At 53.6% G+C, this 8,777-nt stretch overlaps 1 long non-coding RNA gene across 1 annotated transcript; it reads right to left on the bottom strand.

The window, feature by feature from the left end:
- Nucleotides 1-1,931: 1,931 nt before the first annotated feature.
- LOC118668682 lies at nt 1,932-3,307 on the bottom strand. The gene is made up of 3 exons (XR_004971703.1): nt 3,191-3,307; nt 2,906-3,065; nt 1,932-2,164 (listed from the first exon to the last, which is right to left on the bottom strand). It is a non-coding gene; the product is annotated as an uncharacterized LOC118668682 (long non-coding RNA).
- Nucleotides 3,308-8,777: the final 5,470 nt, after the last annotated feature.

The following is an 8,777-nucleotide window of genomic DNA, read 5'->3' as shown; positions in this document are numbered from 1 at the left end:
GGGCCTAACTGCTCCCCAGCTCTCCCAGCAACCAGTTCGAAGGTTTGCTTACTTTAGTGCAGCGGCTCTCAACCTGTGGATCACGACCCCTTTGGCGGTCGAAGGACCCTTTCACAGGGGTCGCCTAAGACCATCCTGCATATCAGATATTTACATGACGATTCATAACAGTAGCAGCATTACAGTTATGAAGTAGCAACGAAAATAATTTTATGGTTGGGTCACAACATGAGGAGCTGTATTTCAAGGGCCAAAAGGTTGAGGACCACTGCTTTAGTGGTACCACAGCACCACCTAAATCTAAAACAAAATAATATTAAATGTAAATTGTAATTGAAAAATGCAATTTAAAGTTCTTTTTAAACATTTTTAAAAAGTATCCCAGCTCTTTTCCACTGTGAAGTCCACTGGAGCCTCTTGCATTTCAGGTTGTCAGATGCTGGGATGCTGGGGTGCTGGGGTGCTGGGATGCTGGGATGCTGGTTGGATGCTGGAATGCTGAGATGCTGGTGGGTGCTGGGGTGCTAGGATGCTGGGATGATGCTGGTGGGCCTCCTGTCCTGGGAGGAGCTGTGAGTGAGCTCAGTGCACTCCCTGAGCTCAGGGGCAGGGCCAGAGACAGCACACAGTGAAGGCGGGTCTCGGTCCTCAGCAGCTCTGAGACCTTGCTCCTCTGTCCCGTTGGCTAAGGAAGGAAGGTGACTGCGTGTGGCAGGGGGGCTGAGAGCAGCAGGAGACGGACAAGGAGAAGGGAGACCATGAGATCCTGGACACAGCACTGGGCCTAGTTTTTCTGTTTCCAGAGAGAGGCCTGCAAATAGAAAGCATGATTTAGTTCCACAGACGTTTATTAACAAATCAATTAATTATTATCCAAAGTAACAAGTGCTGAGAGACAGGGCTACGTGCAGAATATTGGGCGGTAAAGAGAGGAAAAGACTAGCCTTGACTGAGATACTTAATACAAGTTTCACAGAAAAAGAAGCGTTTGAATGGCTCCATCTTTCCTTCATTCAACACATAGTTAAGGAGGCTTATCACGTGCAGCACTGTCCTGGGCACTAGGCAGACGGCAGACATCGTCACCCCACGGAGCTCACTCGAATGCCGCCTGCATGTGTCGCCCGGGAGGTGCCCCTGGGAGAGCGCAGGCTGCGAAAACAGATGAGACAGTCCGACAAGTCACTTCAAAACTGTGCCGGCATTGCGATCCTGGAGGAATGGAAACATGATTAGAAGGGTCCATGGTTTCCAACCAGGGCCAGTTCCCTGGTCCACCCACCCCCAGGAGACCAGCATCTGGTACGAGAGAGGCCAGGGGTGCCTCTAAGCACCTCCCTGCCCACCCCCCACCCGGAATTACCCAGCCCCACTGCCCCTGCCCAGGCGGGGGAAGTCTGGCCTAGGCTGGGCTCAGGGGTGCTTGGGGAAGAGGTGCATTTGGTGTGAAAGGTGGAGGAGGCCAGCTGCTCAGGATGCCCGAGCAGCGGGGAACGAGGCGCAGGAGCCTGAGCCGAGGGTACAGGGAAGGTGGAAAGGAGGGGGTGGGAGCACATCTCCCAGCGTGTACGCAGCTGAAGGGAGGGTCTCTGCCCTGTGGTGGCGGCACGGTGGCTGGCGCAGCCTCCTCACCAATGCCCTCCCCCGCCTCGCCTCCTTGGAAAGCTGGAGCTCAGTGAGATTAGTTTGGTTTGGAGCCCTCACTCTAGGCGGTGCAGGTGGCTGGAGAGGGGAGAGGCTAAAGCGCGAGAGGCTTCTGCACCCAGAGGCGCGCAGGCGTGGCCGGGCAGATGAGAACAGAGGCGGGGCATTCCTTCACTGATCCTCTTTACTGTTGAAAGGACACATCATGTGTGCTCCTCCCCCATGGGCCCCGCTTCCCCCCCCCCCCCGCCCCCCCCCCAGACAGTTTATACTGATGAGTACTTGGCGTTTGGGGGAGAGGGTGGTTGGGAGCAGTGGCTCTGAGGCTCCCGGCTGAGGCTCCTGTGAGTGGTGAGGAGGCTCACAGAGAAGGGGTTTGCGGGGGACAGCGCTGATGGTCCTGTGGGGACATGCAGGGGACACATCCTGTTCACGGGTGCTGAGGAGAGAGCTGCGCTGGTGACGTGGGTGTGGGGTCGCCGTGGCCGTGGGAGTCTCCACAGTCTTGCAGGTGGAGAACCTATTCAGGGAAATGTCTGGGGAGACCAGGGGGCGAAGGGCAGGAAGCTGGGCTCACTCCTAATTAAGGGGCAGAAAGAGACGAGACCACAGAGGCGAGACCAGAGAGACAGGAAGAGCGTGACTCCACCACGGCAGGCACCCGCTTTAGGAACAAGAGGGGGAGCAAAGGGGACTCTGTGACACTTTCAACCACAAAGGTGAGTGACTTAAAGAAAGAATGAGAAAGGTCAAGCTGTCCACGAGCGGGGGTGGGGCAGGAGGCGGGAGGGGGGGGGGGCGGGAGGCGTGGGGGGGGTCGTCGGGCAGGAGGCGGGGGGGGGTGGTCGGGCGGGAGGCGGGGGGGGGGGGGGTGGTGGTCGGGCGGGAGGCGGGGGGGGGTGGTGGTCGGGCGGGAGGCGGGGGGGGGTGGTCGGGCGGGAGGCGGGGGGGGGGGGTGGTCGGGCGGGAGGCGGGGGGGGGTGGTCGGGCGGGAGGCGGGGGGGTGGTCGGGCAGGAGGCGGGGGGGTGGGTGAGGTCGGGCAGGAGGCGGGGGGGGGGGGGTGGTCGGGCAGGAGGCGGGGGGGGGGTGGTCGGGCAGGAGGCGGGGGGGGGTGGTCGGGCAGGAGGCGGGGGGGGGTGGTCGGGCAGGAGGCGGGGGGGGGGTGGTCGGGCAGGAGGCAGGGGGGGGTCGTCGGGCAGGAGGCGGGGGGGGAGGGGTGAGGTCGGGCAGGAGGCGGTGGCAGATGAGGGTTGGACATACCGATGACGATGACGAGGCCCTTGGCGACCTTCTCCGAGCAGCTTCACCGCCGTGGTGAGCGTGGGGTTTCCTTAAAGACGCGGACTCCCCAGATGCGGGGGAAGAACGTGGGAAGGAACCCTTACATCTGGGCAGGATTTGAACAGCAGCCGTTGTCCAGCTGCAAACAGGAAACCAGTATATCAACGAGGAGGCAGAAAACCAGACTGGCCAACCACAGCGCAGCTCATTTGCTGGAAAAGGCTTGGCGGCCAGCAGCCCATCCCGGGTTCAGCAGCTCAGCACCGTCATTGCGCATCTGGACTCATTCTGCTTTCCCACTCTGCCGTGTTTCACACGCGGACTTGTCCTCATCCTGGTGAGCACATGTCACACAGGGCGCCTGCAGCTCCAAGCGCCACGCCTCCCGCGGCGAAGGAGGCGGGCGGAAGGAGGCGCTCACCCTCTTTCCTTGGGAGACTTGCCCTTTAGGTGTCATTGGCCAGAGCTCAGCACATACCTTCCCCTGGAGCCTGAGGGTCAGGTACCGGGGTTGCAGAGCTGGCTGGCACCCATCCTGACTCCTCCCCTGCGGCTGAGCAAGCCCTGGCTAGATCAGAGGGGGAGCAATTGCATGTTCGAATGGGGAATTGGCTGCCATAAGCATCCTGTTTACCAGTGTCCGGAGTCTTCAGCATTTCATGTTCCACACAATTTTGCAACTAAAGCACATCCATCAAACAGCTTGTGCCTTCCATCTCTCACCCTTGTTAACAGCTCACTGGTCTTCACGCACCTCTGGGGCCTGGAGAACAGGGCGGTTAGGCGTGCGCATGGGCTAAGGGCCGTCTGGGGCCAGGACTCTTTCCGAGGGAGAGTAATGACACAGGCGACACTTGGGGCAGGAGGGGCACCTTCTGACGCAGGAAAGAGGGTCTCCAGCAACAGATGGCACCAGCTGTCGGAATTGCACAGGTTCCCCACGCGGCTCGGCTCACTCGAGACGGGAGAAGAGGGGCTTCAAGCGATCTGGCACAGCTCGGTGCCCAGCTTCACCCAGGCATCTCCCTGCTCCTCACCGAGGTCCTGGAGAGGCACCTGCATTATCCATTTTACTGCCCAGAAAACGAGGCCTTGAATGTCTACGCAATTTGCTTAAAGCTAAACAGCTCGTGAGAGCCAGCGATGAACCCGGTGCCCCGGCTCTGTCTCCAGACCACGGCCCAGGTGCCCCGGGCAGAGCGAGCTGGTGGGGGAATTGGGGGCAGACAAAGGGGTCCTGAAACCCATAGTCCTTGTTTCCTTAAAATCCCATTTCTGTTCCAAATATATTCCAAGATGTGTATATTTCAGGATGAGCACACATGCATGGCAGCGTGCTGGAAAGTCATCTGTAACAGAACAAAAGTAAAGAGACTGCAGGTACAGGATGACACCCATGCTACACCCAGAGTCCTAGGGGCGGAGAGAGGTCGAAGGCCAGCCAGCCTTTCTCCGGATAATCCTGGCTGCTCCAGGCTGGATCTTCACGCGGTCATTTTGCTGAGTTCAGTTTCTTTCCTTCCCATTTCCCAAGCTGCTGGCCTGCCTGCTTCGGGCAGAGGGGAGACGACTGGGGAGTGAGGCCCAGTTCCAACCACCGCTGTCAGCCCCTCTCCCTTCAAGATGACTTACAGAATTTGGGTTCCTTTCTCCAGTTTGGAGATTAGAGGTATTATCTAGAAATGGCATTATCACAAATCACAATCAGATCCTAAAGCAGGGGATCTGAAATGATGGGCTGTCTGTCCGAGGCTGCCCTCAGCTCACAGATCCCCACCCCCCGCTACCGGCGCCCAGGGCTGGCCAGGTGGTCGGGGGTGGCGGGCGCCCCGATTTCAGCCCTCACTGTGCAGAACACAGTAAGGAACGTGGCCCCGACCTAGCCTCGCCTCGTTCCCAGACTGCTTTCCAGGACTGAAAGCAGAACGCTGCGGACATTCTCACCCAGCTTGCAGAGACAGCAGGGACATTCCAGGAACTCCTTTTCGAGTATTGTTGGATTACTTAAATCCTGCAGCTTAGCTTGGAAAGACTCAATTAAAAGGAGTTTTAGGAAAACTTCAGAACCATGAAAGGCCCAAAGCCACGTTCAAAAAGAGATGAGAAAGGGGTGGCGGCAGCAGCCTTTTGTGGTTCCTAATGGCCTCCCAGCCCTGGGCGGCCGGGCTGCGTGTTCATCACCGAGGTTTCCGAGTCTTCTCTTCCCATGAACCCCTTTTCCCTGAGCAATCAATGCCCCTGGCTCCTCAGAAGGGCTGAATGTGTGGGACCCACTGACTGTTATAAGAAGTTGCCAAAGGTCATTCAGATATGATTTCTTTAATCAAAATAGCTGTCTCTAGAAAGCCTGATTGGACTCACTATTTTGGTTTTTAATCCAAACAACTGTTTGGCAGTTGTGGCCATTTAAACACACCCAGGAAAACAGGGGGTCCGCCTTTATTCTATCTATGTGATGGCAAGCTTAGGGAGCGCTCCCTGAAAATCACACACTTTGGGGAGATAAAATGTTTAAAGTTGTAGATAAAACAGAAGTGCAGTCCCAGATCTTTAGGCTTTTTCAGGCTCTTTACCAGGAGCTTTTCGCAAGCGTCTCTGATGGGGAGGCAGCTGCCCGCCCCAGGCCGTGGGCACTCGGTGCACGCACTTCGCGGCCGTAGGAGCACATCCGGCAGCATCACTCCGTTGTGGAGAAGTTGGTCAACAATCCAAGCACAGTGTCAATTTAAAATATCTTTTAAAGGAACAATAAAGATTTAATCAGGAGGAACCAAGATGGCGGCATAGGTTAACGCTGGAGTTTGCTGCTTTGAACAACTACTTCAAAAGTGAAACCAAAAAACGGAAGGGACATCACCCAGAACCACAGGAACGCTGGCTGAGTGGAAGTCCTACAACTAGGAGGAAAGAGAAACGCATACGGACACTCAGAGGAGGCGCAGTGCTGAAGTCAAATTCTGAGGTGCGGAGTGCGTGGAGCGGGCTGGCGACGGAGGGCGCGGTTGGTGTTTTCAATCGGGAGGGAGTCGCAGACTCTGAGCTCCAGATCCGGGCGAGTCTTTAGGGACCCAGACTCAAACGGGAGAAGTGGGACTGTCTGGCTTCGGTCAGAGCGAGTGCAGCTTTCTCTCTGAGCTTTGCAGCGGGTGCTGGGACTCAGAGAGGCAGAGCCCCTGGGGACGGGACTGAGAGCCGCCATAACTGCTCTCTCCGGCCCACCCTGTTGATCCTGTGCGACCCGCCCCGCCCAAGCCCTGCACACAGGCATTTGCTGGATAGCCTCAGGCAAAGGCTAGATTAGCACCTCCCTAGAGGACAGAAGTTCTCTCACTGCTGACACAGCTGATTCTCATAGCCACTTGGCCTGGAGGTCAAACCCTCCCTGGAATTAGCTACAACAATCAAGATTTAACTATAAGACTGCGAACAAAGACCACTAGGGGGTGCACCAAGGAAGCATAACAAAATGCGGAGACAAAGAAACAGGACAAAATTGTCAATGGAAGATATAGAGTTCAGAACCACACTTTTAAGGTCTCTCAAGAACTGTTTAGAAGCCGCCGATAAACTTAATGAGATCTACAAGAAAACTAATGAGACCCTCGATCTTATATTGGGGAACCAACTAGAAATTAAGCATACACGGACTGAAATAACAAATATTATACAGACTCCCGACAGCAGACCAGAGGAGCGCAAGAATCAAGTCAATGATTTGAAATGCGAGGAAGCAAAAAACACCCAACCGGAAAAGCAAAATGAAAAAAGAATCCAAAAATGCGAGGATAGTGTAAGGAGCCTCTGGGACAGCTTCAAGCGTACCAACATCAGAATTATAGGGGTGCCAGAAGATGAGAGAGAGCAAGATATTGAAAACCTAATTGAAGAAATAATGACAGAAAACTTCCCCCACCTGGTGAAAGAAATGGACTTACAGGTCCAAGAAGCTCGGAGAACCCCAAACAAAAGGAATCCAAAGAGGACCACACCAAGACACATCATAATTAAAATGCCAAGAGCAAAAGATAAAGAGAGACTCTTAAAAACAGCAAGAGAAAGAAACTCAGTTACCTACAAGGGAATACCCATACAACTGTCAGCTGATTTCTCAACAGAAACTTTGCAGGCCAGAAGGGAGTGGCAAGAAATATTCAAAGTGATGAATACCAAGAACCTACAACCAAGATTACTTTATCCAGCAAAGCTATCATTCAGAATTGAAGGTCAGATAAAGAGCTTCACAGATAAGGAAAAGCTAAAGGAGTTCATCACCACCAAACCAGGATTATATGAAATGCTGAAAGGTATCCTTTAAGAAGAGGAAGAGGAAGAAAAAGGTAAAGATACAAATTATGAACAACAAATATGCATCTATCAACAAGTGAATCTAAGAATCAAGTGAATAAATAATCTGATGAACAGAAAGAACTGTTGATTATAATAGAATCAGGGACATAGAAAGGGAATGGACTGACTATTCCTGGGGGGGAAAGGGGTGTGGGAGATGCGGGAAGAGACTGGACAAAAATCGTGCACCTATGGATGAGGACAGTGGGTGGGGAGTGAGGGCGGAGGGTGGGGCGGGAACTGGGAGGAGGGGAGTTATGGGGGGAAAAAAAAGAGGAACAAATGTAATAATCTGAACAATAAAGATTTAATTAAAAAAAAGATTTAATCAAAAAATAAAAATAAATAAATAAAATTAAAATTAAAATCAAGGGGAAAAAAGGAAAGATATGTAATACCCTTTATAATACTTTAAGCAATAAAACTAAAAAAAAAAAAAAATCAAGTGAATAAAAAATCTGATGAACAGAAAAAAAAAAAAAAAATAAAATAAAATATCTTTTAAAAAACCACAAGCACAACTACTTCCACCCAGCCACCCGAGTGCCTGTGCTTGCTGATGCGTTGTTAGCAACATTACGTCGCCATTGGCTAAGCTCTAACATTGGCTTCAGCGAAGCTGTGGATGCGATGTGGGTCTTGCATTTGAGGAAGATGTCCATTGCCTGCACATAGTTGGCACCTTGGGCCTGCTCTGGGCGCAGAGGCCAGCGTGTGGTGAGGCCCGCAGTGGTCCTCGCGGCGCCGGCTGGCAACCTCAGGCAAGCCTGCCAGCACGCGGGCGTCTCCAGCGCAGCAGGCCTTTCCCAGGGAGCCTTGGCACAACGCCGGGACCTCCGCCCACAGCACAGAGGCACGGAGGTTGCGGCGGTTGCTTCAGCAGAACAAGTGGAAAGTGATAAAGGCATCACTTTGTTTCCTACCAGCTGTCATAGTTGTGCAGCTCTGACACCTGGGAGGAAAGTACTGAAAACCAACAGGTATCATACATATAAGTATGCGTTTTCTGTTGCTGCGTGACAAATGACCCCACACGTAGTGTCCTGAAATAGCACACACTCTAGCTCACGCCTCTGTAGATCTGCAGCCCTGGTTGGCCGGACTGGCTTCTCTACTCTGGTTGTCATAAGGCCAAAATCAAGGAGTCACTGGGGCTGCGCTCCTTTCTGGAGACTTTGGGTTGGGTTTCCAAGCTCATTCCGGTTTGGGGCTAAATTCAGTCCCTTTCAGATGTAGACCTAGTCCCAGTCTCCTCCCCAGTCGCTGCTGCTGCTCTGTCCTCCAGAGGCACCTGCATCCTCCTCAAGCTTGCACACTACCCACCCCACAGCGATGGAGTTCCTCTCACACTTGGAATCTCTCCTGTCATCGGCCAGAAAACGTTCTGTGCTTTTAGGGTTCATGTGATTAGATTGGGCCCAGGTGGATCACCCAGCTAATCTCTCTTCTTTAAAGTTTGTAACCTTAACTACAGCTGCAAAGTCCCAGGTGACACAACATATTC

This window comes from Myotis myotis, unplaced genomic scaffold (genome assembly GCF_014108235.1).
Source record: "Myotis myotis isolate mMyoMyo1 unplaced genomic scaffold, mMyoMyo1.p scaffold_m19_p_13, whole genome shotgun sequence".
Classification (NCBI taxonomy): domain Eukaryota; kingdom Metazoa; phylum Chordata; class Mammalia; order Chiroptera; family Vespertilionidae; genus Myotis; species Myotis myotis.
The sequence above is the reverse complement of the archived record's forward strand: the minus strand, read 5'-3'. Positions and strand labels throughout refer to the sequence as shown.